This window comes from Panicum virgatum, chromosome 5K (genome assembly GCF_016808335.1).
Source record: "Panicum virgatum strain AP13 chromosome 5K, P.virgatum_v5, whole genome shotgun sequence".
Taxonomy (NCBI): Eukaryota; Viridiplantae; Streptophyta; class Magnoliopsida; order Poales; family Poaceae; genus Panicum; species Panicum virgatum.
The window spans coordinates 58,480,106-58,507,317 of record NC_053140.1 but is presented as its reverse complement, the minus strand read 5'-3'; the positions used below and the strand labels follow the sequence as shown (position 1 = coordinate 58,507,317).

Genomic DNA, 27,212 nt, shown 5'->3' with positions numbered 1-27,212 from the left:
AATATAGGTGATGAAGAGATTGATGAAGCTTTGAAGAATATGTCCATTGGGGATATCAAGCCGGAAGAGGAGCATGAAGGCAATGATCAAGGGGGACGACCTTCCTCATCTACACCAAGCTCCTCCACGGCACCCCAAGCGGATAAAGATCAAGAAAAAGATGATCCACTACCTCAAGAAGATGTGCCAACGCCAACACCCCAAGTCCAAGAACAAGAGGAGCAAAGTGTTCCACCACAAGCACAAGTCACCCATGATTCACCCCAACAAGCATCCACTCAAGCACCGCTAGTGAAGCATGGTCGCATCTCCAAGGATCATCCAATTGGTCAAATCATTGGTAGTCCTTCCAAGGGAGTAAGAACTCGCTCCAAACATGCTTCATTTTGCGAATATTACTCGTTTGTTTCTTGTATTGAACCCACTAGCATAGAGGAAGCGCTTGAGGACTCGGATTGGGTGATGGCCATGCAAGAAGAATTGAACAACTTTACTCGCAATGAAGTTTGGGTCCTCGAAGCTCCTCCGAAAGACAAGAATATCATTGGCACTAAGTGGGTCTTTCGAAACAAGCAAGATGAACATGGGGTGGTGATACGCAACAAAGCAAGACTTGTGGCAAAAGGGTTTTCTCAAGTTGAAGGTTTGGATTTTGGTGAAACTTTTGCTCCGGTCGCAAGACTTGAAGCTATCCGTATCCTTCTTGCTTACTCTTCACATCATAACATTAAGTTGTATCAAATGGATGTGAAAAGTGCATTCTTAAATGGCGTTATTAACGAACTTGTTTATGTTGAGCAACCTCCCGGGTTTGAAGATCCGAGGAATCCTAACCATGTTTATAGGTTGCACAAGGCACTCTATGGGCTCAAACAAGCTCCAAGGGCTTGGTATGAGAGGCTTCGTGACTTCCTAATCATGCAAGGCTTCAAGATCGGAAGGGTGGACACCACGTTGTTCACAAAAGACGTCAACGGGGATCTTTTCATTTGTCAAATTTATGTTGACGATATTATCTTTGGCTCAACTAATGATTTACTAACCCATGAGTTTGCTGCCATGATGTCTAGGGAATTCGAGATGTCCATGATTGGCGAATTGACCTTCTTCCTTGGTTTTCAAGTCAAACAAATGAAGGAAGGGACATTCATCCATCAAGAAAAGTATACTAAAGATATCTTGAAGAAGTTCAAGATGGATGAGTGCAAGCCAATCAAGACACCCATGGCAACTAATGGGCATCTCGACTTGGATGTGGACGGTAAACCGATTGATCAATCCCTCTATCGTTCTATGATAGGGTCTTTGCTTTACCTTACCGCATCTAGGCCCGATATAATGTTTAGTGTGTGCTTGTGTGCCCGCTTTCAAGCTAACCCAAAGGAATCACACCTTTCGGCTGTGAATAGGATCCTTCGGTATCTCAAGCACACCCCTAGCATAGGCTTGTGGTACCCCAAAGGCGCTAGCTTAGATCTCTTGGGATACTCGGATTCGGATTTTGTCGGAAGCCGTGTGGATCGTAAGAGTACCTCCGGGGGTTGCCACTTGCTTGGACGTTCTCTAGTTTCTTGGTCGAGTAAGAAGCAAATTTCCGTGGCTTTGTCCACCGCGGAAGCGGAATATATAGCGGCCAGTGCATGTTGTGCCCAAATTCTATATATGAAGCAAACCCTTTTGGACTTTGGTGTGAAACTAGATAGGATACCACTCCTTTGTGACAATGAAAGTGCCGTAAAAATTGCCAAAAATCCGGTTCAACACTCTCGCACAAAGCACATTGATATTCGCCATCACTTCTTGCGTGATCACGAAGCCAAAGGAGACATATCTCTTCAAGGTGTGAGATCCGAGGAGCAATTGGCGGATATATTCACAAAACCTTTAGATGAGAGTACTTTTGTTAGGCTAAGAAATGAGCTTAATGTGTTAGATGCGGCAAACGTCATGTAAGTTGCCATGTCATATAGAAAAATGCATACATATAGGACACTTGTCTAACCATGGTAAGATAGTGATGAGCGAGGGTTTAGCTAGAGGTGGTGGTCCACTTGTTTTCTTCTAGGCTTGTAGAAAGGCTCATCATGAAGAAGCTTCCCGTGGGTTCAAACTTGACAAGTAGATCTTAATTTCTTGTTATGCATTTCTTGTCATATAAATGTGCACTTCATGTTTGTTTTACTTTCGCATGTGGTTGTAGTTTGCATTATCATTGCATGCGTAAGGGTCACAAAGGAGATCACTTGATGAAAATGAGACTTGTTTCATATACAAGATCTTAATTCATGAAAAGTGAAAAGAGCCAAGTGTTAGGTGCGTTATTGCCTAGTGAGCAATGTCATGATGAGTTTGAAGCTTTCTATCTTCAATATTCCTATGACATGGCTCATACATTTTATTTGGCGCTTTGTCTCTCTTGCGGCTTTTCCTTATGTTTGAAAAGAAAATTATTTAAGCTAGTGTGCTATCCTATTTATTTTGAGGGGTAAAGTCGCCTATGCAAGTCCATTAACTTGAGTTTATTTGAATCTTATAAGTTTATTGGACTAAGCATAGAAGAGTGAGCTGAGTGAGGGGTTTTTCGGCTTCACCGGTTAAACCGACGCTCAATAGATTTATAACCATCGGTTTAACCGACGTTACTAAAGTTGGGTCTCAGCTCAGGCAGTTTCAGGCGTTTAACCAACGTATACAAAAGTCAGGGCATCGGATCAACCGGTGATCACAAACACATAGCAGACCTGTCAATCAACTGGTGTGAGCTGCCATCAACCGACGAGTACAAATTGCATATCATCGGTTCAACCGGCGTTCAGTTTCAGATCTGCAGGAGTCTCGGGTGAACTGCACCGACGCAATCAACCGGCGCTCAAACCCTAGGCGTCGGATCGACCGGTGTTTTCCCCGACTCCGCATTGCCGCGACTCGATCCTCTACGCGCCGCCGCCTTCCTATCGCGCCGCCGCCGCCGTTCCACCTCGCCGCCGCCTGCACACCGCCTCAACCGCCACATCTCGCCACCGCGCAGCAGCCCCCCCCCCCGCTCTGCGCCGCCGCCTGCGCGCGTAGCCGCCGCCGCCGCCGCACCACTCCCTCACCGCCGCCGTGCGTCATCGCCGCTCCGCGCCACCACCACGTTCTGAGCCTCCGCTCCCATGTAGTACCGCCCACGTAGCTGCGCCTCTACGCCTTTCACGCAGCAGCAGCACCCGATCAGCGCTCACCAGGTGTTCGAGGATTTGACTGATAGAGATGGGTCGCGAGAAGAGGAAGGGGAAGGAGGTCGTGGTCGAGAAGCCCGCTCGCAAGCGGACTCGTGCTGAGAAGGAGGCCGAGAGGGCCGAGATGGTGGCCAAGGCCGCCGAGGAGCAGGCATCAGGCCGTGCTCGTCCGTTTCAGATCAGGGAGGACCCCAGAGGCAGAGGCAGAGGCAGAGGCAGGGGGATGGGCAGAGTCAGAGGTGCCAGGGCCACCAGAGCTGCGACAGCAGCAGCAGCAGCGACAGATTCAGATGGTTCTGACTCAGAGGCAGCACAGTCAGAGGGGCAGAGTTCTCCACAGCAGTCGTCTGAGGGAGGTTCCCCGCCAGCGATAGAGCGTCGCACTGGACCGAGGACTCGGGGAGGACACCAGCCACAGGAGCCCCGCAGGTCTGCAGCAGCAGCAGCTCGCAGAGCCGAGGCCCTAGAGGCCGAGCGCGCAGTGTTCCGTATGGACACTGTTGTGCGTCTGGAGCCAGGTGTGATGCTCCAGAACTTGACCCGAGCCAATGCGGCCAAGGTCAAGAGGCTCAGGTGGAGTGTTGAGGAGGAGGTCTGGTTCCCAGTGACCCGAGACAGCAGAGTCGACAGGAGGTTCTGGACTCTGCTACAGGCCAGCTTCTACGAGACTTACCAGCGGAGGGGCCACCGGATCTTCCCGCACAGGGTACTTGACTGGGTCTCACTGAGGACAGCCACAGGGGGAGCAGACGTGAGAGCACACTTCGCTCACTTCAGAGGACTGCCCAGGCTGCTAGAGATGGAGCAGAACCGTTATATCGAGGACTGGGTCAGAGTGTTCTGCGCCACAGCTTGGATAGCACCCGAGCGCAGAGCCGTGCACTTCATGTTTGGAGGGCAGGACTTTGGATTGTCGAGGGCGACCATTGCTGGTATACTTGGAGTTGACCTGGTCGACGTCTCACTACACGAGAGGGTTTACGGGGACTCAGATCCACCCCGCAGGGCGATGGTTGGCGGGATTGCTCCTTCTCACGAGGCGATCTCTCAGTGCTTCCGCCAGCGGTTCCCAGCCTCTTACGCCAGAGTGCCGAGCTTGCTGACTCCAGAGGCATATGCTGTTCACATGGCACTCCGGAGGACTCTTTTACCGAGGAGTGGCTACCCAGAGGGGTTCACAGGTTTGCAGCAGCTCTTGCTCCTACACATCCTCACTCACGAGCCATTTGATATAGTTGACTTTATTCTGGCCGAGATCGAGGATGTGATCACTGATGGGATGGGTGTGGTGCGACAGTTTCCTTATGGGCACTGGATCAGTTACATATGCTCTATGATAGTGCCAACAGAGTCACCCATCAGCGCCCCTTACCGTCACGACGAGGCTCCCAGGTTCCCTGTCTACCGACCCACAGCTCCACAGGACAGGAGGAGGGGCAGACACGCAGATAGAGCTGCGATGGCACGACTGTCACCAGAGGTACAGGCACGAGTGGCAGAGGAGGATGAGGCACTCCTGGCAGCCGAGGCACAGCTTCCCGGGGGAGATGATGAGATTCACTGGTCTGAGCTTGAGTCAGACTCCTCCGAGGACGTAGAGTACTTTCCTCCAGCTGCCACAGCCAGTCACGACCACGAGGCAGGAGGGTCCGGAGAGCCAGCTCCTCCGACTTCAGCGGCTGCTACAGTCTCTGAGTCCCAGGTGACTCAGCCGTCCGAGCTCACTGCACTACTACAGCAGCTCGTGACTCAGCAGAGGGAGGACCGACTTGCTCAGGAGGAGGCCAGGAGAGCCCATGAGGCTCAGATTGCAGCTATTCAGAGAGAGGCAGCCCGAGAGCGTGCAGCGACAGAGGAGCGTTTTGTCGGCCTCATTGATAGAGTTTCACAGAGGACAGACGCTCAGTTCCAGCAGATGCAGCAGGGCATGATGGCAATGTTCGGGATGATCTCTCAGCTTTACTCTCACACCGGACTCGCCCCACAGCAGCAGCAGCCCGGACTTCAGGGTGTTGGAGCACCTCAGCTTGCAGTCACACCAGCTCCTCCTCCTCCAGTCCCTACTGCAGCTCCAGCCACTACAGCGACACCGGAGACCACGTTCTCGATGTCCGCACTCTTTGGATCTGCCGGTCGTCCGCTCTTTTCACCACTGCCAGCGACCACACTCTTTCAGGACTCACCGTCAGCAGTTCAGTCGGTCGCCCTCCCTACCTCACTTCAGGCAGCACCTTCAGGGGGAGGAGCAGTAGAGGAGTCCCTGCTTCCACAGTCGACGCAGCCGGCAGCCTCAGCGGTCACTTCTTCAGATGTTGATACTTCTTCTGCTGGCCCGGTTACGACTTCTACGGATCCTCTACCAGGCAGTGCCAGCACGAGAGCCTCCACGACAGTCACTCCCCCAGTGAGCTCAGACCCAGACCAGCAGCTCCCGTCTGTCACCGAGGGTGAGGGTTCTCCATCCGACGACGACGACGACGACCCGGACCGCTTCCTCGCCGTACCACGACAGCACGACCCGTAGCTCGCCTTTTGGTGCTTTGATGCCAAAGGGGGAGAGGTGTTAGGGGGAGCCACAGAGTTAGGGGGAGGGTAGAGCTAGAGAGAGCTCGTAGTTATCAGGACTTTGATTCTTTGTATCACATTTGGTGTTAGTTCATGGATATGTACATTTGTCGCTTGAGTATGCCGTGCTTTGAGACATATCTATGGATTTCGTTTGAGCCGTTGAGCTCTTTGGTCCTTCTTTTCGAGTTTGCTTGTGTTTATCTTGCTTTATCTTTCTCGCTCTCTCGTTATTTATGTTTGTGTTGTCATCAATCACCAAAAAGGGGGAGATTGTAAGCATCTAGGCCCTCAAGGTATGTTTCGGTGATTAATGACAACCATTATTGTGACTAATGAGTTTGTGCAGCTTAATAGATCATTATCGCTCATTTGGTTATATGTCAAAAGAGGCCCCTCAATTTCTTTATTCAAAAAGGTATGTCAAGACTAAGGATCTTTCTAGTCCTAAGTGTCATAAGGTTTCCGAAGGACATCACCAAATACTCGTAAAGACCATAACGAGTTGAGAAAGCTATTTTTGGTATATCTGCCGGTCTGATTTTGATTTGATGATAGACAGATCGAAGATCTATTTTTTAGAACACTTTGGCTCTAGCTAACTGATCAAAGAGAAGGTCAAAACGAAGAAGTGGGTATTTATTTTTGATAGTGACTGCATTCAGAGGTCGATAATCCACACATAACCTTAACCCTTGGTCTTTCTTCTTCACGAACAGAGCCGGGCATCCCCAAGGTGAGGTGCTCGGTCGAATGAAACCTTTATCTTGCAACTCTTGCAAATGGACTTTTAATTCAGCTAACTCACTTGAAGTCATTCTATATGGCATTCTTGATATAGGTGTTGTGCCAGGTTGTAACTCAATGACAAATTCTATATCTCGATCAGCAGGCATGCCTGGTAAGACCTCCGGAAACACATCGGGATATTCACAAACCACTAGAATTTCTTCTAAGGTTTTTACCTCAGGCTGGTATACTACTCTTGTTGGAATCTCGTGCTGGAAAAGAGGAATATCCATAGGACCATATGTGGGAGAGTTTAACTGAATGATGCGGAGAGAGGTATCGATGATAGCGCCGTGCCTTTTCATCCAATTCATTCCAAGTATGACATCTATCCCTTGACTTGGAAGGACAATGGGAGTAATTGGAAAAAAAATTCCACCTAAGTTAAGGGGAACATTTCGAACTACTCGGCCGGTATTTAACCGTGTGCCAGGTGTCTGAATAATATAGGGTCTCTCTAGACATGTTACTTGTAAGTGAAGTCGTGCCACACATGCTTCACTGATAAAGGTATGGGATGCTCCAGAATCAAATAACACAGTAACAAGGCAGTGATTAATGGAGAACATACCTGCCATCACTTGAGTGCCCTCCGGAACCTCCTCCAGAGTGGTGTAGTTCACGTGACCAGTCTTAGCGGGTACAATCTTCTTTTTCTGATCTTTCTGGGTAGAACCTTGACCCGGCACAGGAGTCTTGTAGTTATTCTGCCGAGGTGGCATACGACAGTCACATGTGAAGTGCCCAAGATTACCACAATTGTAGAAGGGGTAATTGTTGGGGCGTGGAGCTTGTAGTGCTAGAGGTCTCTGCTGCTGTGTCGGGAAACGTGGTGCCCACTGCTGCTGTTGCTGTGGTGGCCTAGCGACCCAACAACCCTGCTGCGGAGGGCGGCTTGGAGCCTGCTGTTGACGCTCCTTAGCGCCCCCGATTTATATACTCTTTGTGAGTGTCACAACGTGGATTAGGGGTGTGTGCCAACACATCGATACCACGGAAAAAAATCCGGTTGTCTCTTGTCCACTCTCTTTATTCAAGCATTTTCTTTCATGCAATTTATTCATGAGCTTGACTTAGAGATCATAACTTAGCTCTACCTTGCTAGGCTTTACTTCTCTTTTTATCTCTCTTAGCTTGTGTAGGTAGCTTAGTTATCCGGTTGGTGAATTGGTGCCTTACTAGCATTGCATAGGTTAAGGTTGCTTTACTTTGTTTTAGAAATTGAAAAAGGCCCAATTCACCCCCCCTCTTGGTCCATCGATCCTTACAATTGGTATCAGAGCCTCGTTGCTCATTTGGATCATTAGGCTTCACCGCCTAGAGCTATGGCCAAGATGGGTGGTTCGCCTCCTCACTTCGAGGGCAAGAACTTTGCCTATTGGAAAGTTCGCATGGCCGCATATCTTGATGCGATTGCCCCCGAGGTTTGGTTGGCCACAAAAACCGGGTTCACTGGAACTCCCTCCACGGAACAATTAAAATGGAATGCCAAGGCTAGAAATGCAATTTTCGAAGCCATTAGTGAGGAAGTCTTTGCTAGAGTTAATGGCATGGACTTAGCAAGTGATATTTGGAAGGAGCTCATTGAAATTCATGAAGGCTCCACTAAAGTTCGTCAGCAAAAATATCACTTGTTTAGAGCTAAGTATGATTCCTTTAAAATGCTAGCTCATAAAAATTGCAATGATATGTATTCTCGCTTGAATGTCATTGTCAAGGACATTAATGCACTTGAAATATCCAAAATTGACAGTGCCTCCATCAATTGCAAGATTCTCATGCTCCTCCCGAAGCCCAAGTATAACATCATCAATGCTATGCTTCAAAAGGAGAATCTTGACACAATGGAAGTGGGAGAACTTGTGGGCGAAATTCGCGCTCATGAAATGAGTATCCTTGGTATGTCCGAAGAGCCAACTTCAAGTAAATCAATTGCTCTAAAGACCAAGGCAAACAAATCCCGCAAGCTCAAAATGATCAAGCAAGATTCAAGCTCTAGCAATGAAGAAGATGATCATCATGAAAGCTCATCCGATGTTGAAGAAGATGGAGAACTTGCTCTCATGATGAGAAAGTTTACTCCCTTGAATGACAAGATCAATAAGAAGGGTTTCAACTTTGACTCTAAAAAGGGAATGTTCCGGCCAATGGATGTCAAGAACAAAATTTGCTACAATTGTGGAGAAAAAGGCCACATCCGTCCAAATTGCCCCAAGCCGGACAAAAGAAACAAGGATAACAAGAGCAAGCATCGCCATGATTCAAGCGATGATGAAGAAGAAGAAAGGAAGAACAAGAAGGTTGGGAAGAAGAAGAGCCATGACAAGAAGACAAAGCTCTTCCCAAAGAAAAAGGGCAACACCAAGAGAAGCTTCTTGGTGGAAAAACAAGAGTGGGTGACCGATGTCTCATCAAGCGAAGATTCAAGTGATGAAGAAGACATTGTCACCATCGCCCTCACAAATGAAGAACCATCGCTACCTCCACCTCCAATGTGCCTCATGGCCAAAGGTAACTCTAAGGTATGTGAGAGTGAAGATGATAGTGATGATGAGCTTGACCCTAATGAGTTTGCTAACCTCATTAATGAGTATACATCCGTCATCAAGAGGGAAAAGGGCAAAGTCAAGGTTCTTGAGAGCACTCGTGCCAAGTTAGAGCTTGCCCACTCCGATTTGCTTGGCAAGTACAATGACTTGCTCAAAAAGCACAATGAGTCACTTGTACTTGCTAAGCAAGTTGAAGAGAGCCACAAAAAGCTTAAACAAGAGCATAGGGAGTTGGCTCACAAGTACCAAGAACTTGAATTTGCCTATGAAGCAATTTACCCAAGTCTTGAGAACTTTGCTCATGAAACTATTGAGAAGGTCAATGCTTCTACTTCATGTGATGACCTACTCATTAATGCAAATGCCACTAATGCTTTGCCCGAGCTTGCACCTTCTAGGGAAAAGGAATTGATGGATCAAGTGGCAAGCCTCAAGAGTAGTGTGGAGAAGCTCTCAAGAGGAGAATACATCCACAAGGAGATTCTCTTCAACAATGCCCGTGACTATGGCAAGAGAGGTCTTGGTTCATTTCCGGAGCCAAACATAGCTACTACTCCTTCTCCGGAGATCAAGATTAGCTTCATCAAGGAAGTTGGTTCATATTGCCAACATTGCCAAGTCACCGGGCACCACACTAGGGAGTGCACTTTACCATCATGTCCTCTTCCTAATTTACCCAAGAATTACTCATCAATGTTTCAAAATAATTATTTTCTTTTGAGTAAAGTGAAGGGCAAGGTGAAGGCCAAATTCATTGGCAAACTCACTAAGGAGTCAAAGAAGAAGCTCCCCAAGCAACTTTGGGTCCCAAAAGCTCTTGTCACACATGTGCAAGGCCCAAAGCTTGTTTGGGTTCCTAAAACTCAAAAGTGATTCTCATGTGTGTAGGTGAACTACAAAGCCGGTGGAAAACATTGGGTACTTGATAGCGGTTACTCTCAATACATGACCGGCAATGATAGCATGTTCACCACTCTTGAAGACTCCGGAGATCATGAACATGTCACCTATGGTGATAATTCAAGGGGAAAAGTTTTAGGTTTGGGTAGAATAGCAATTTCTAAAAATTTATCTATTTCTAATGTTTTGTTTGTAGAAGCGGTCGAGCAGGGGTGCCCGTGGGGGCAGCCTAGGGCGCACACGCTGTGGCGATGGCGGCAAGGGCAGGGGCGATTGCGGCGCGTGGCGTTCCCGGCCGGCGGTGAGCGACGGCGGCTTCGCTCAGCTCTGCTCGTCTCGAGCTCGAGGAAGGAGAAGAGGGGAGGAGAAAACGGAGTTGGGCGCCGGGAGAAGATAAGCCCGAGCTCGCGCAGAGGTCGGGCGCGATGGCCGAAGCGTGGAAGAGGCTCGCCGACGGCGACAGTCGCCGGTATGGGCGTCGGCGAGCACAGTGACGAGCACAGGAGCAGAACAGTGAGGTTCAATGAATTTTGACCGATTTTTGCTCACGTTTGACCATCCAAAACTCTAATTTTAATATAGGAACTCGTAATTTGGCCAGAATAGAAGTTGTAGAGGAAGAGAAGATCTACAAGTTTTGTTTTGAGCGAAAGTTGATTTGAGACTCGGATCAAGGAGAAAAATACGGCCGAACACGGCTAAGTCGAAGTTTACTATGCGAACTCGATTAGCGCTAATGACACTGCTTAGGTCCACAATTAGCGAGTTAAAGTCGTGATTAGCACCTTGATTAACACAGGGGTGTTACAATAGTCTCCTCCGCCTCTTTGTGATTTTGTGTAGTGGTTCGACACCGTGCAGTCGCAGCAGGCAAAGGACTTTGTGAAACAGTAAGCAAGGTGGGCTGCGGAACATTGGCGCCGAATGAAGCACGAGGAACAGCAAGAGGAGAAGTACAAGAAAGAGCAAGAAGAGATCCGCAAGAGGATGAAGGAGGTGGATCGTAAGGCGGCGGCGGAACGTGAAGCTGACAGGGAGAGAAAGTGAGAGAGGGCACGCCGTGCGAAGGAAGCCGGGCCCGAAGCAATTAGGAAGGTCAAATATCCTCGGTGCACTCAGTAGAGTAGTACCATGTAATCCCGACATTTTACATTCCCTAAGGCATGGTAGGTTTAGATGCAACAAGTAATTTCCTTGTCGCGTGCACATGCCACTGCAGTTAGTTGTTTATGATTTCAGTTGAGAGCTTGACTCTGTGTGTTGTAACTTGTGCCATTAATTTGCAGTGCTAGCCGGGAATCTATGGAACCTTTGAATTTGTCCTTAATATTTTCTGAGCTTTTCAGGTCACTGGAATACTGTGAAGCACACATTAAATATAACGGTAAGAAATAAGAACTAAAAACTGCATTACATAATGTGAACCATCGAGTTTACATCATAATACAACAGTAATAAAACACACATCACACATACAGTGGCATGCCAGAACCCGTTGCAAACTACGGTAAACAGATTATGAACTAACCTAACATGCCTTAGGTAATTTATGAAAACACATCAAACACAACGATGCAGCATGTCACTAGCACTAGTGTAGTCCTAGTAGCCGTACCCCATATAGCAAACTGCGTTGATCCTTCTCCGCAGTATCCACCCATTGCAGGTGGTGCAGGTGGTGGTGGCGGAGGCGTAGGGCCCTTCTTCTTGTGACAAGGGCAGTTGCAGTAAGGAATAGTGCATGATTCATCATGTGAAACGGCCGCATTGCTGGTGTCATCATCTTCATCGACTTTGTTACCATCGCTCACTTCCTCATAATGGTTCACCTTGCATTCCAGATCAAAGATCTTTATCTGGAGGTACTCGATGAACTCCTGAACTGAATCAATTGGTGCAGGATCGACCCATCTAGTAAAACCACAGTTTTCTGAAGCATCGGAAGACTGCAAAACAAATTTCATGTAAGGTGTCTCAATGAAGATAAAGAAATGAAACAACCGAGTATTTACCCATGCGTGTGGGCATTTGAAAAAACGCCAACCGTCATCCATCCCGTCGGTGCACATCTGCACTAAGCAGTCCTCACCATGTCTGCATTTTGGCCACGGTTCTCTACGGTCATCGTATCGTCTAAGGGGAGTTTCATTGGTGAATTCACTCTTGTGTTGTGGTGGAAACTCAAACACTGGTTCCGGAAAGGAATCAGGTCCAAGAGGCACTTCCCATATTACGGGATCTCCCTTTCTTCCCCCTTTTCCTTTTCCAAAACCGTAGTAATTCTTCCCGCTAGACCCACCTCCAGACATTGGGTATACAATGAGCTTTGGTGTGTTTGTGCTGCTGGGAGTTCATGAACTTGGGACTATTTATAGATGCACAAAGGTCTGATACCCGTAGTGTGGAGTGTAAATACGCCTGAAAAGCCTAGATGACAACACACTGCAAAGCATAGATGACAACACACAGAAAATGCTAGGCTGTCTGCGCCGAGGCTTGGCGTGCGAGCTACAGTGTCAATGCTGTGCATGCACAGAGTTGCAGTGTGTAGTGTGTAGCCTTTTTAGTGTTCGGTCATCTGTGGCAAGGACGATGGGCCTGACGGTATGCAACGGAGGTCGGTGGCGTGTAGTGGGGAAGGCGGTACCTAGGCGTGATCAACCTAGCAGCAACAATGCAATGGCAAAGCCAGCTTTGAAGGTGAGATGGTGCGCTTTCCGTTTTGTCACATCTATCTGCAAAGGTGGAAGGACACTGATGTCACGTATGCCTGGGCAAACGATGCCTCATGTGGGAAACCCGTGATTGACATGTTCACTAGTGCCAAACCGTGATCCCGTACTCGTACCTAGAATCACTTTTTGCAGTACTCATTCAATTTGTCATTGATTAAAGCACGAATTTTTTTTTGCAAGAGTTTCCCTTGTACCACGACATTATGGAACCCACAAAGATAACAAATTGACATCCATAATATCCAGGGAACCAATTGACAAGTATAGTACAACCAAAATCAAAACAGACAGCACAGTCCATAGTATTCAAACATAACAGTCCATAATGTTTAGGGTTAACAGTCCATAGTGTTGAAACACTTCAAATAACATCCTAGTCCATGAATTGAAATAATACACAAGTTCCATATTACATAACATCCAGAGTCCTAGCAACCATAGTCCAACACCCTCACTGTCTCCTAGTCTTACCCTTGCCCTTGCGTCTGAGGGCGTTGGTGCCTGGAGTGTAACAATCTCGAGGACGACGTGCTCTCTGTGCTGGAGGCTGGGACTCCTGCGTAGAAGGTGCTCCCTGAAGCTGAGACGTTCCAATCTCCTCGGCCATGTCCTCACCGGTACCTGCCGCAGTGTCCTGGACTGAATCCCTTGTGCTCTCCGATGAGCCTTGGCCTCCAGAGGGTCCTGCGTGCAATGATGGCTGTTGTACGTCCATCGTACCCATAGTCCTGCACCCACAACGAGCGGCAGCACGCCGTAATCTACGTGCTAGTCGCTGTAGTTGAACGTTATAATTTGGTCAAGTTAATGGAAACTGATGAGTGAAAGAGGTGAAGTAAAACTTACGGCCAGGAAGTTCTTCAAAGTTTGCTCATCAACTCCTGCCGTTGGAAACCATTCAATGTCAAACACGGACTGCTTCAACGCATTGCCCTGGAAATAAAGAGTAGAAAATACGAATTCGGAGCAAATATTGAAATTGAATGATAGTCATTAGCTAATCGAAGTGATCAAATCTTTTTCTGTTAACTTACCACTCGGTCAAGGATAGGAGCTGCCTCAACCACCGTGCCCCCTCTGGTCACTAGGTCGTACGACGTGTCTTCGTCTTCGGATGACTGAATGTCCCCGTAGTCCGCCTGTGTTCACTGCCCTTTGAGCTTCGGCCGCGTCGCACTCAAGTACCACTCGAGACATGTCCGGAAGTTCTCATTGCTATGTGGATCCTCGTCTAGAATGATGTTGTCCGCGGCAAGATCCCATTTTTCGATGTACCTTTGGTGGAGCCTCGCAAAATCAGTGGTCTTTTTTTGTCTCTGTCGATCCAACCTGCATCATGAATAGTGGACAAAATTTTGATAAACAAGTTAGGGGCAACTAGAACATTGTAGAAACTGACACTTGAAAGGCTAAAACATCTATTTACTTCATATGTTCTCAACGACATGCAAAGATACGATAAGTTAACAACAGGATTCCGTTCATGGCATTGAAACTTACTTGTGCAACTCGACGGACGTGGAGAACAGACGCCCTGGCCACTCCTATCTAAAATCGAATTGCCGTGCAACTCTATGCGCCATGTGGTACTCAACAACATAAAAGCATATGAGAGGGCACGTCATCGTATACAAATCGTCATCGGCAAAGCACATGCTGCTGAATTGGATATCAGCTTCTTCTAAGCCACCGTACGAATCCCAAGTGACCTGGTAAAGTTCAAAACTGAATCAAAATGTCCAATTATACATGTAATTCTTGCATCTGTATGATAGACAAGTTACTAACCATTGAGTGTGTCAGCGTGTCCAGCTCGTTACCGTACTCCACATAAGCCCGAGCCACTCTCACATAGTTCGCTATGACCTGGTCCCAAAGATATGCAAAGGTAGGTCAAAGTCGGGGATCCGCCACATGGAACCACTGCCGTCGATCAAGAACCATGGGGCGTCCAACCGGTATACGGGACCACATCCAAATCTGTAGAAGGTAGACACAACCACCAATAGACCCGTCTGCGAGGTGCGTCGGCATGCTTCGCAAAGCTGGCGATACAAGAAATCCAATACAGCGGATCCCCAGCTGTAAAACCCTGCTGTGTCCCAGTAAGTCAAGCAAGGAATGTACATCCACGACGCGTTGTCCCCTGCACATTGGCCATTGTTTCAGTTTTGATACGATCTATAATTGTAATTGCAGTAATAACAATTGAGATGAAATAGTACATCTTACCGGTTGCATCTGGGAAAAGAACACACCCGAACAAGTGTAGTATCCACGCTCGACAGTACCGCGAAACTGTCTGCGCATTGGCATCTGCCAGACAGTGGGCAAAATGTTGCCGAAGCCAACTGATAGGCACTCCCGAGGTCCGAGTTCTAGGTCCTGCTTCAGGAACCCAATCCCGAGGAATCCCTCCATCCGATCGCTCCAACCGTCGGACCTGCACTGCCCTGTAACTACACGGCCTCTAATTTTGAGGCCAAGGATCTTCTAGACGTCCTGTAGCGTCACTGTCATTTCATCACAGGGTAGGTGAAATGTATGTGTTTCAGGCCTCCACCTACACAATAAAAGGCAAATTATAAGGGTATCTCTCCGAAGCATTTCCAAATAACGTAATAAATGGCATTCTGTGTTGCAAAGAGAATGTACCTATCAACCAAAGCTGTAATCGCCGCAGGGTTGAAGTGAGGTAAGCCGCGGCGAACCTGATACGATACGACGTCAAGGCTTGCCCTCCTCAGGAGAGGAGTGTACCTCTCGTCGTATCGCATCTCCTGTAACCCGTCATGGGTTCGAACACGAAGGGAGGGGCAGCTCCTGCACAAAATGATAACACATTTTAGTACCATAAATGTAAGGTAAAGGGGAATTGAAAAAATTAGCACTGTCTTTACCTCCCCCTGTGCGGTGCGTCGTTCTCGGTGGTTCTGATCGTAGTACGGATCTAGAAGGTGCGGAAGCTCCATCCTGCAATATTAAGTAATGCATTAAAATAAATTCATAGTAAACATTAGTTAGGAAACCGAGTACTATGAATTGTAAGTAAAAAATTAATTATGTAAGAAAGCAAGTACTACTATTAAGTAAGAAAGCAAGTACTTTAGTTATGTAAGAAAGCAAGGCCATACACATAATTGCAGTAATGGAAACTACAAATAATTCAAATATGTCTATTACCAGGCTAAGCGGCCAAGTGCATGTACGTGTATTGTGGCCTATTCTGCCGCATCTGCGACAATTGATTGGCTCAGGGTCTTCAACAAAAGGTCGTGCTCTACCCCGCCTAGTTCTCCCAGAAATTTGATCCATACTTATGTCGTATCTCGATCTCTTTCTAGAACCACGCTTATTCCAACGCATACTAGGATCGGCAATGTATACCGGACCCGTGTATGGTGGCCACTGACCTTCGTCTAGGTACGGCTCAAAACGGGGTGCCCATGTATGGACCATGCTGTCAACACTTAGCTCCCATGGTATCTTGCTCTCAAAGTTGTAGTTTCGGTGCCGCGCGGCCGCAACAAAGTGAGAACACGGAAAGTGGAACTGTCTAGGTCTCCCACAAGTGCATGAGAAATTAATCAATATAACAACATAACTCCTTGAAGGTAGGGACTCTCCATCCGATGTTGTTCCACCCCGTTCCGTGACCTGATACTTTCCTGTGGCGTGGTCATAACACTCTAGTTCATGTGTGTGAGTCTTATCCTTTGCCTTTGCAAGATGACCTAAAGGTTTATCGGGCCATAATTGGTTCAAACTCTGCAGTTGTAGTGCCAACTCATGTCTTTTATTAAACCATGCGACCAACCTTGAGAAACTAAATGTTACGATAGCATTTATAGGCATGCCACATATGCCTTTAAGTACACTGTTGAAGGACTCCACCATGTTGCTAGTCTGAAACTCCCACCTCCAGCCACCATGATCATAAACCCTTGACCATTTCTCACGCTCCCTCAGCAATCCCCTAAGCCACTGCCTACCTTGGTCGTTTGTTGCTGTTTTTAGCTTCTCCAACTACTCCTCAAAGAATTGCACCTCAAGTCGACGAGCCACCAGCTCAAATAACTTAAAGTTATCCATAATGTGATCTTTGTCAAACAAATTCTGGGCGAGATGACGAGTGCAGTAATGGTGGTGCAATGGGGCATATTCCGGGATCTGCTCCTGGACCGCACTTAGGATTCCTTAGTGTCTATCAGATATTACGCCAACTTTCTTTCCAGGACCTATGATATGTATCCGAACAAGCCGCAAGAACCATCCCCAGCTGTCTTTGTTCTCCCTATCAACCAAGGCAAATGCTAGAGGAACTAGGACGTTGTCCGCGTCACATGCAATGGCTACCAAGAGTGTGCCCATGTACTTACCCAAAAGAAATGTACTATCAATGGACAACACTGGACGATAATGCCTGAAGGCCTCGACGCTCTGGGGGAAGCACCAGAATGCATGCCAGAAAAATTGACGTCCGTCCTGCCTCCATGCATTTGGTTTTGGGATGTACTCATAATGCATGTCTGGATTTGCTGCTTTCATTGCATTCAACAAGGCAGTCGATTTCTCAAATCCGTCCTCCCAATCACCATATATCATCTTCCATGCCCTTTGCTTTGCCCGCCATGCCTTCCCATATTTTTTCCTGTATTGAAACATGTCCTCAACATAGTTTATAATCGTCCGAACCGACAAATTCGGCTGATCCTTCAATGTGCGGCACAACTTGTTGGCTATGAGGGTCGAGGTCAGTTGTCGATGCTTAAGCTGCAATTCATTCTCCACACATGTGTGTGGACCAACAACTTTGGTGATCTTGAACTTTCCTATGAGTTTCTGTTTTCGAGCACACACCTGCCAATTACAATCTGCCTTCTCACAAACAACTGTGTAACGTCGGTCCACATAAGAATGCACAACTCTGAATGGTCTTTTACGTTTCACAGAATACTCTTGTAACCATTTACGAACAGAAGGCAAGTCCTTGAACAGAAGACCCTTTGCAAGTTCCGAACGGTCCCCTGGCTCATGAGGCTCTAGCAACTCATCATCTCTTCCTTCAGCAAATGCACCATGGCAATGTCTGAGATCGCTGAATTCAGGTACAAGTGGATCGAGGTCAGGACATAATTGTCTGAGGAGCTCCATTTCTTCTTCAGTCAAAGGTGTTGTACCAACATATCGGTCATCATCTGAATCAACAGCTCTTGCCATTTCATAAGGCTCCTCATCATCCTCAATTTGAACTTCCACACTGTTAGAAGCCCGTCCGGTACTGGTTGCTAGAGAAACAGGAGGAACAACAACATTATATGGAATGTCTCCTGCATTGACACCATAAAGAAGTACGATATTAGTTAATTGAGTTACAAACATTCATAACATAGTGGAAACAACAATTGGAATGAAAATTGCAAAGAGCACTACACTTACTTGGATGGTCCTGGCTCAAAGGAATCTCCTAAGCGGCCATTACAACATCATGGTTATGACATTGTGTGACAGGATTATGAGAAATGCCATCCAAATTAGGACCAGATTCTACATCAGGGATCACAACCGTATCTTTAACATTTCCAGAAGGGTTTGCTATTGGAGGGTTAGGAGGTCCAGCAAACTCTTGTTCAGGCCATAACTCGCGAGGAGGTGAATGCCAATTATTCCCGGGGGGAGAATGCATATGACGGCTTGAATCACTTGGCAACTTGAGTACAAGCAAATCAATCAATGGAATTTCATTCTTTATGACACCATTTACGTAATTCTCCCAATCATCCTGGCATGCTATTGGGAGCAGCCGCCTATGATAAGTTAAGTCCAATTTACCATAGTGAAGTACCCCTTCAAATGTAAGTTCACCCTCATTTGAATTGCAATGAATTTGATCATGAGCCCTTGCAACCACCTCTGCAAACATCGGTCGCCCAACAAACAACATAGAGACCCTTTGCATTCCAACAAATCTAATATTTCCACTTCCTCGACACTTCCCCCATGATAAACGGTCATTACATTGTCCATCTAATTGTATGCAGAAGACGACAATAATTATGTGTGCAATGTAGAAAAATGAAATTGTTAAAGTTATGGAGACTTGCTAATTAATTTGTATCGAATTCCCACCTGAAATTACCTCAAATTACAGAAGCTAGCAAATAAATTAGAAATTTATGTCAAACAAAATTCATTGGTGAATTCAATTCAAAAGTACCAACAACTAATTCACAAACTAATTCAAAAGTACCAACAACTAATTCCCAAACTAAATTTGTATTCAAAAGTACCAACAACTAATTCAATTCAAACAAAATTCATTGGCAAATTCAAATAAAAGGATGAACAACTAAATTTGTACATTGCTAACTACATTGCCGTCGCAAAAATAAACGTACTTGCGAATTTGTAACAAACTAACTACATTACTAACTACATTTGCACATTCACTACCGAATTTACTAAATTTCTAAAGAAATTACGAAATCAAAGACAATCTAAATCTCTATTTCAAGCTAATTAATTAATTGCAAATTTGTAACATCTAAACTAAACTAGCATATTCACTAAATAATTACTTGTGAATTAGTAACATCTAAACTAAACTATCAAATTTGAATTGTCGTCTCACCTTAACGATACGGCAGGGCGTCTGCGGATCGCGGGGCAGAGCAGTGGGGAGGAGGACGTTGCCGCCACGGCCGGCCCCCAAGCCGGCGAGTAGGGCCGGGCCTCAGGCGCCCTGCTCGGCCGGGCCTTGGCCGCCGCGGCAGGCGCGCAGGGGGCGGACCCGGCCTCGCGGGTGGCGGGTGGGGGCGACGCGCCCAGGCACGCAGGGGGCGGACCCGGCCTCGCAGGCGGGGGCGACGCGCCCCGCCGCGCCGAGCCGGGGTGGCCGCGACGCCCACCGGCCGCGGGCGGGGGCGACGCGTCCCTTGCGGATGGCGCCGCCAGCCGGGGACAGCGGCCACGAAAGGCGACGGCGGCCGCGGACGGTAACGGCGACGGCGGGCTGGAGTGCTGCAGAGCTCGTTTGGGATGGGAGGGAAGGCGGGCGGGGGCGGGCGTGCGGAGGCGTCAACTATAGCTGACCTCGGCGCCGTGGATCTTGGCGCCGAGCTCGGTGACCAGATCCACGGCGCCGAGGTCCGCCACGTCGGCTGCCACGTTAGCGCTGAGCTGTATTTGGTGTGGCGACCTCGGCGCCATATGGCGCCGAGATGTTAAAGCTCGGCGCCACAGCCCATGTCGCCGACCCCCTGGATCCAGATAAAAAAATGTTTCCCCAGAAGTCTGTTTGTGAATTTCTTTCCCGCAAAGGGCCAAAAAGCAACAAAAAAAACGCGGGCATGGCGCGGATCGCAGGGGGATTCCGCGGGAATTTTGACGGGTGTTTTGCTTGCATGAGCGGGAGGGCTGCTTCATTCTTCCGCCGGCGAACGGTGGTCGCCCAGGTTCCTGCTGTTGGTTGGAGACAGGTCAAGATGGCAATGGGTACCCGAGTACCCGACGGGTTTTACCCGATAAGAAGACGGGTGTGGAATGAGTTTTCTACCCGTGGGTATATTATTGGGCAAAATCTTATACCTGTCGGGTATGGCGGGTACGGGTGCGGATGTATACTACCCATACCCGCCTACCCGCGGGTAAGAAATACCCGCAAAAAAATAAGCCATCTTAAGTGTCTAATTCATTTTAGCCCATATGACCCATGAATTTGGCCCAAATCCAATTAATCCCTCCTAGTATATATATTGTTGAACTCTCCTTCAAATCCTACTCCACACTTACTCCAATTTTAGTTTGAAATGAATTATTTTTCATATGAATATGTGATATTTATATGTAATTTTCGAGTATGCTTTTCGGGTACGGGTTACCCGTCGGGTATAAATTACCCGTCGGGTACGGGTATGGAAGTATTTTTCTACCTATGTACGGGTACGGGTAACTCGACGGGTAAAATTTAGTTCTAGCGGGGGAAATGGGTGGCCAAGACCCGACGGTATGTACCTGTTGCCATCTCTAGAGACAGGGAACGCTGGCCGGCAGAGTTTGGCACGTGGGCTCGGCGTTGCAAGCGGTCAACCCGCGCGCGCAGCCACGCCGCCGTGCCGGGCTGAAGCGTTCGACCGATCGTTCCCGCAGGCGGCGCAACGCAACATGCCAGCGCTAACTCTCTCTCTCTCTCACGTCTTCTCACCGTCTCGCTTTCCGGCTGTCCATGCTCGCTCGGGAACATCTTCACTTCACATGAGCTATTCAGAGTTTCAGATATTCAGAGAAAGAGATTAGAGAGGATCGATCGACGGGCAGCGCGGCTTGTACTGTTCTGGATGAAGATGTGGATTCTCTCTCCGTCAGGTTCGTGGGCAAAAAGATTAACTGGGCTTAGCCCAATTCTACAGTACAGCCTGCGAATTGATTCTCTTTTTTGATGATCTCAGAAAAATATTTGATGATCTCGATGCCAAACGACCTGAGGGGCTGACAGGTCCAGCTCCTAGATATGGCTTTTTTTTTTTGATAAACGGAGCGACCTGTATTACACATTAAGGAAAACATACATGGGAACAGTACACATGCAGGCACCCTCGGGAAGGATACAGAAGCACAGGTGTCCCAACCATTTTGCACAAAAGACCCTATGAAAAGATGAAATTACAATCAAGTACTGAAGATCTTTTGCACATCCTGTGATCATCGGCCGTCGTCTTCGCCTTCCGCCGCCGTCGTCAAGAACTCCGGCACCAGGGAAAGGGAACAAGGCCACCCAGGCCAGAAGAAGCCACATCGCCCAAAGGCTTCGAGGAGAGCCGCGACAAGAGAAAACCATAAAGGCACATCGGCTGGGGACGCGCCCCAAGCTTCTTCGGCCATGGATCCATACCTCGTACCGACAAGCAGCAAAGGAAGAACATGGATCCAACCACCCCGCAACCAGCAACCCGAACACCTCTCTGTAATCCAAACCCCACTCCGTATTCACCAACTTCGCCGGCCAAACAGCCCGGCGGAAAACGACTCCTGTACAAAAGCTTACCGGAGCTGAAGCCACCACAGGACCACCAGATCCGGAAGCAAACGACCTCACAAGCTTGTCACCGATGCCGGAGGACGCAACGGCGAGGTGGAGAAGAAGCCGGAGGACCTTATTCCACCACAGCAGCAGCACCTCCACCCTGCGCTCACCACCGGGGGACACAAACCTAGATAAACTAGGACCTACCCTACACAGCCGGGCAGAGAACCACCCGTTCCCCTCGCATCCGAGGCCAACCAGGCCACCGGAGGCGAGGAAGAACGGAGGTCTCGCCGGCTGGAGCACAAGACTCTCTCGCCGCCTTCGCAGTCGCCGAGAGAAAGGGAGAGGCTTCGAGAGAAAGGCCGTGATTCCTCCTAGATATGGCTTGGAAAAATACTCAGGCGCTCAGCTAAGGCCGCCGTCTACGAACCTGACCGACGCAGTGACGATGTTACTGTGCCGGCGGCCGGCAGCGTACAGTAACGGAGCGGCCGTTATTGTATCGATCACTACTGCCCCCCCCCCCCCCGACACCGAGCGCCGCGGCTGCAGGCCTACGTGCAGCCGCAGCAGCTACACACACACCCGCGGCGGGAGGCGACTGCGCGGCCGGCATCGGGGGGAGCGGCGGGGTTCAGGTCGCCGTCTCGCCGACGCCAAGCGGGCCGGCGGCGCGGTGGTTTAGCTTGGAAGCGGATGGAAAGGCAGAGGAGGGGATCGGCACGGAACGACGCGGGCCCCGGTGGCTCCGGACGGAACGGCGGTTGGTTAGGTTTGTCGGCGCAGCCGAGTCGCGGAGACGGGATCGCCGCGACTGGAATGCATGGCGGTGGCGCCTTTGTTCTCACTTTCTTGCCCGGCGCGGCGGTGCATGCCCGCTTACGGATCGCCGTCCATTGTTAATCGCCGTCTACGAACCTGACCGACGCAGTGACGATGTTACTGTGCCGGCGGCCGGCAGCATACAGTAACGGAGCGGCCGTTATTGTATCGATCACTACTGCCCCCCCCCGACCCCGAGCGCCGCGGCTGCAGGCCTACGTGCAGCCGCAGCAGCTACACACACACCCGCGGCGGGAGGCGACTGCGCGGCCGGCATCGGGGGGAGCGGCGGGGTTCAGGTCGCCGTCTCGCCGACGCCAAGCGGGCCGGCGGCGCGGTGGTTTAGCTTGGAAGCGGATGGAAAGGCAGAGGAGGGGATCGGCACGGAACGACGCGGGCCCCGGTGGCTCCGGACGGAACGGCGGTTGGTTAGGTTTGTCGGCGCAGCCGAGTCGCGGAGACGGGATCGCCGCGACTGGAATGCATGGCGGTGGCGCCTTTGTTCTCACTTTCTTGCCCGGCGCGGCGGTGCATGCCCGCTTACGGATCGCCGTCCATTGTTAATCGCCGAATCCAACGAGCGGCTGACAAGGACGGCTTGGCTGACTACGAGCAGTAGATAGAAAAAGCGCTCGGCTGCTGCAAGTACCGGAACTCCGGAAGGAACAGCGCCAGACGCCATTCCCCATTCTCACTTTCTTGCCCGGCCCGGCTTCCTGTTCCTCTCGCGCCACGATCGATTTCAAAGCAAAAGGCCCCCGGCCGGACGGCACGACCCAGCACCGCTAGCTAGCTGTCCTGGCACCACGCGGCCGTTGCCCCAGAACGGCGCCCGGCTGGCCCCGCCGGGCGGCTACAACCAATACGCGCCCCCCGCCTCCTGCGGCACACCACACCACTAAAGATGGCAACGGATAAAATCCGCGCGGATACTAACTTCACAGATCCGCACCCGCAAGCCCAAATCCTCACCCGCATCCGCGCCCGCAACCCGCTGCGGGTATAAAATGGTACCCGTACCCGCTATCCGCGGATACCCGTGTACCCGCGGGCATGCCCATGTACCCGCAAAATTTTAAAAATCAAACATATAATTCAGTTTTAACAGAAAGCAAAAACTAATATATAGCAACCAAGTAAATTCAAGCCAGCAAATAAATAGTCTGATACATCTAAGCCAATAAATAAATAGTCTGGTCCATGATACATCCATCCATCTTAAATCAAAGCCAGCAAACAAATAGAAGCATACAAAAATCCAAGAGTCATTGATCAACACCATTATTACATAAATTGTTCAGTTGAACAAAGCAAATAGTGGAAACTCATCAGTCGGAATCAGCACTAGTGATGCAAGAATCTACCATCATTTCTTCTTGAATGTCTTCAAGGCATGACCAGAAGCTATTGGCCCTATCACCATCATCTACAATCAAGTTTCACAAACATTAGTAGCTGCAGTTATAGTTCTTATATGAAAAATACAACACAGTTATGCAAATACAGATTAGTATAGTACAATACTACCTTTGAGAGTGTGACGAAGCCAACTTTGCCCACACATCAAAGCTTCCAATATCTTAGGAGTAAGACGGCTGCGATGCTCACTCAAAACCCTTCCACTAGTGCTAAAAGCTGATTCAGAAGCTACTGTTGTGATTGGAATAGCTAGGATGTCCCGGGCAATTTGCCTCAAAGTGGGATAACGGGTTCCCTCCAACTTCCACCAACCAAGGATATCAAAATAATTATCATCATGAGGAAGGGTTCCTTCATCCAAATAGCGATCTAGCTCATTTTTACTTCGAACATAGCTATTAGTCTTCTTATTTGCAGCAAGAGTTTTAAAAATTGATAACACAGCAGCTGCATCAACTGAAGAACTAGCACCACTAGATGATGTACCCACATAGTCATGTTCTTTAACTTGGTAGTGTTTCATCAAATCAGATAGCAATTCATGAGCCTCTTCCACATAAATTTCAGCATTTTCTTCACCAAAAAGGGCAATATAGCAAGCATGTAGCATTGTCATCTTAAGACGTGGATCAAGAATGACAGCAACAGCCATAAGACCATGTATATCAGCCCAATACTTGTCATATTTTTCTATCATGGCAGCAGACATTTCTCTAATTTTTTTCATGCTCACCATGCTCCCAAGATTTGATTTTAAGTTTGATCTCACATACTTTAGGGGAAAAAAGGTTGGCTGTCACATATTTAGTACCGGAAAACAGCTCAGTGAGGTCATAGAATAATCCTAATTTATCACAAACTGTACTAGCAAATATCCAGTCATTTGGTGGTGGACAAACATAGTTCCTATCAAGCTCACCCAAGCGTTCGAAAACCTTCCTATAGGGTATAGCAATCTTAAGCATGATATAGGTTGAGTTCCATCTAGTTTTACAATCTAGTTGCAACTTCTTGACCAATTCAACCTTTTCATCTAGTGCTGTTTTCTCAAACTTTTCATACCTCTTTGGTGTAGCAACCCAGTAAGCAATACTGTCTCGAATGTTTGAAACTGCACTTGCAATGACTTCCATGCCATCTTTGACGATGAGGTTGAGAATGTGTGCGCAACACCGCATATGCAGCCATTTTCCTCTCAAAAGCATATTAGTTGCACCAAGCCTTGTCTCCATTAACCCAATCATGCTATCATTGGTGCTGCAATTGTCAAGAGTGACAGTTGATACCCTCCGATCAATATCCCAGCTTTGGAGGCACTTTTGCAATGCATCACAAATAGCTTCTGCAGTATGGGGGCATGGCACATACATAAACCTACACATAACAAAGCATAGTTCAGTTGTAAAGTTCATAATTTATAGAAAATATAAATCTGAACAGCAAGCAACAATTCATGAAAAGAAAGATAATCACCTCAAAATGCAGCTTTTAAGCATCCACGAGTCATCAATAAAATGTCCAGTGACAGCCATATAACCTCTTTTTTGATTATCAGCTGTCCAAAGATCAGTTGTAACAGCAAACACGGCAATTGGTCCTTTGCAAGAATATCCTAGCTTTCCTTTTCTCACCCTCATAGAAATGCATTATGTCCCTTCTAATAGTGTTTCTAGTACCCATTTTAAACAAAGGTTGCAGGGCACTAACAAACTTACGAAAACCATGGTGATCAACAATGGACAGTGGGTACTCATGCAATATAATCATGGAATAAAGAGCTTTCCTAGCTACTTCTTGATCAAACACATAGTTTTCTACACTCACTGCTCCTTTTTCAGTGGTTCCAAACCGCAAATTAGTTTGAATTTTATCCCCTGGCCTCTTGTTATTTAAAGGACAAGATGTGAGATGGGTTTTCAGATGGGTTGTACCATTCCTTGAGACGGCTGAAAGATTCTTGCCACAATGCTTACATTTGGCCTTCCATTTTCCATCAACACACACTTGGGTGAAGTCATTCCACACTTTAGAATATTGCTTCCTCTTTTTACCAGGACCAGCAGCTTGTTCCTCTCCATCTGAAATGTGCACAACATTTTCTTCTGTTGTCTCAGTTGCAGCTGCTACAGCACCTGATGCTTGGGAGCCTGGAACTTGGGAGCTACTAGGTGTACTAGCCATTGCAACTGCAGAACAATTAACATGTTCAGATTCAGGGACGGGAAACCGAGCAGTCTTAAACTGAATGATACTACGTAACAGCAAGATAAGACAAGTTATCTCATGGCATGACCCAATCATTGTCAACCCAAATAATAGTCATATCTTGTATAAAAAAAACAGAACAAACAGAGCCACTTCTCACGTCATGCTGCATTTGTATGAAATCTGTATACCTGGTCACCCCTCATCCCAATACCATGATGAATCTGTGCTTAAGGCAACAAATATGCATTGGCTTGCGACCAACTCATCTTCTGAAGAATACTGAACATATTCTGAAATTTTCCCCAGTTATTAATAACGGAAACCAAGCTTGCGTGGCTTACAATAAAAGGAATAGTAAAAAGAGTATATATATCCTTATCCATCACACCCCTAGTAATAATTAAGAACTTAGTTGCAACAGAATCAGTTAAGCGAGAAGCAAGACTTGATTGTCTGTTCGACATGCCAAAATCATCACCACAATACTGAGACTTCAGATCAAGCCAATACGAATAGATCAAGCATATATAAGAGCAGATCTAGCGTACACAAGAGTAGATCAGTGCATGCGGCTGTCACTGCAGTACATACATGAGGGCGAGCGGCGGATGTACCTGTGGGAGCGCAGACCAGAGGGGGCCTGGAGCGGCGGCCCGAGGGGGAGAGGCCGACTAGAGGGGATCTGCTGGCCGCCGACCGGAGGGGATTTGCTGGCCGCCGAGACGCCGAGACGAAGGGGAGCTGCTAGCCACCGAGACGTCGAGCCCGCCAGGGAGAGCGCCGGCCGGAGAGGGATACGCCAACCGGAGGGGAGAGCGGCGGCCGGAAGGGAACCAGCGGCCCTGGAGGGCTGGAGGCCGAGCGCCCGAGGGCGGAGGGGGCGATGGGGTTTGCGGGCTTGCGGCTGGGAGCCTGGGACTGCGAGTCGGGGAGACGGCCAGACGGGGACTCGGGGGTCAGGGTGGGTGAGTGGCGGCTG

The 27,212-nt window shown here is 48.3% G+C and overlaps 1 pseudogene; it reads right to left on the bottom strand.

Moving 5' to 3' along the window:
* Positions 1 to 24,008: 24,008 nt before the first annotated feature.
* On the bottom strand, positions 24,009 to 26,228 carry LOC120708987 (annotated as a pseudogene).
* Between the last annotated feature and the right edge of the window lie 984 nt (positions 26,229 to 27,212).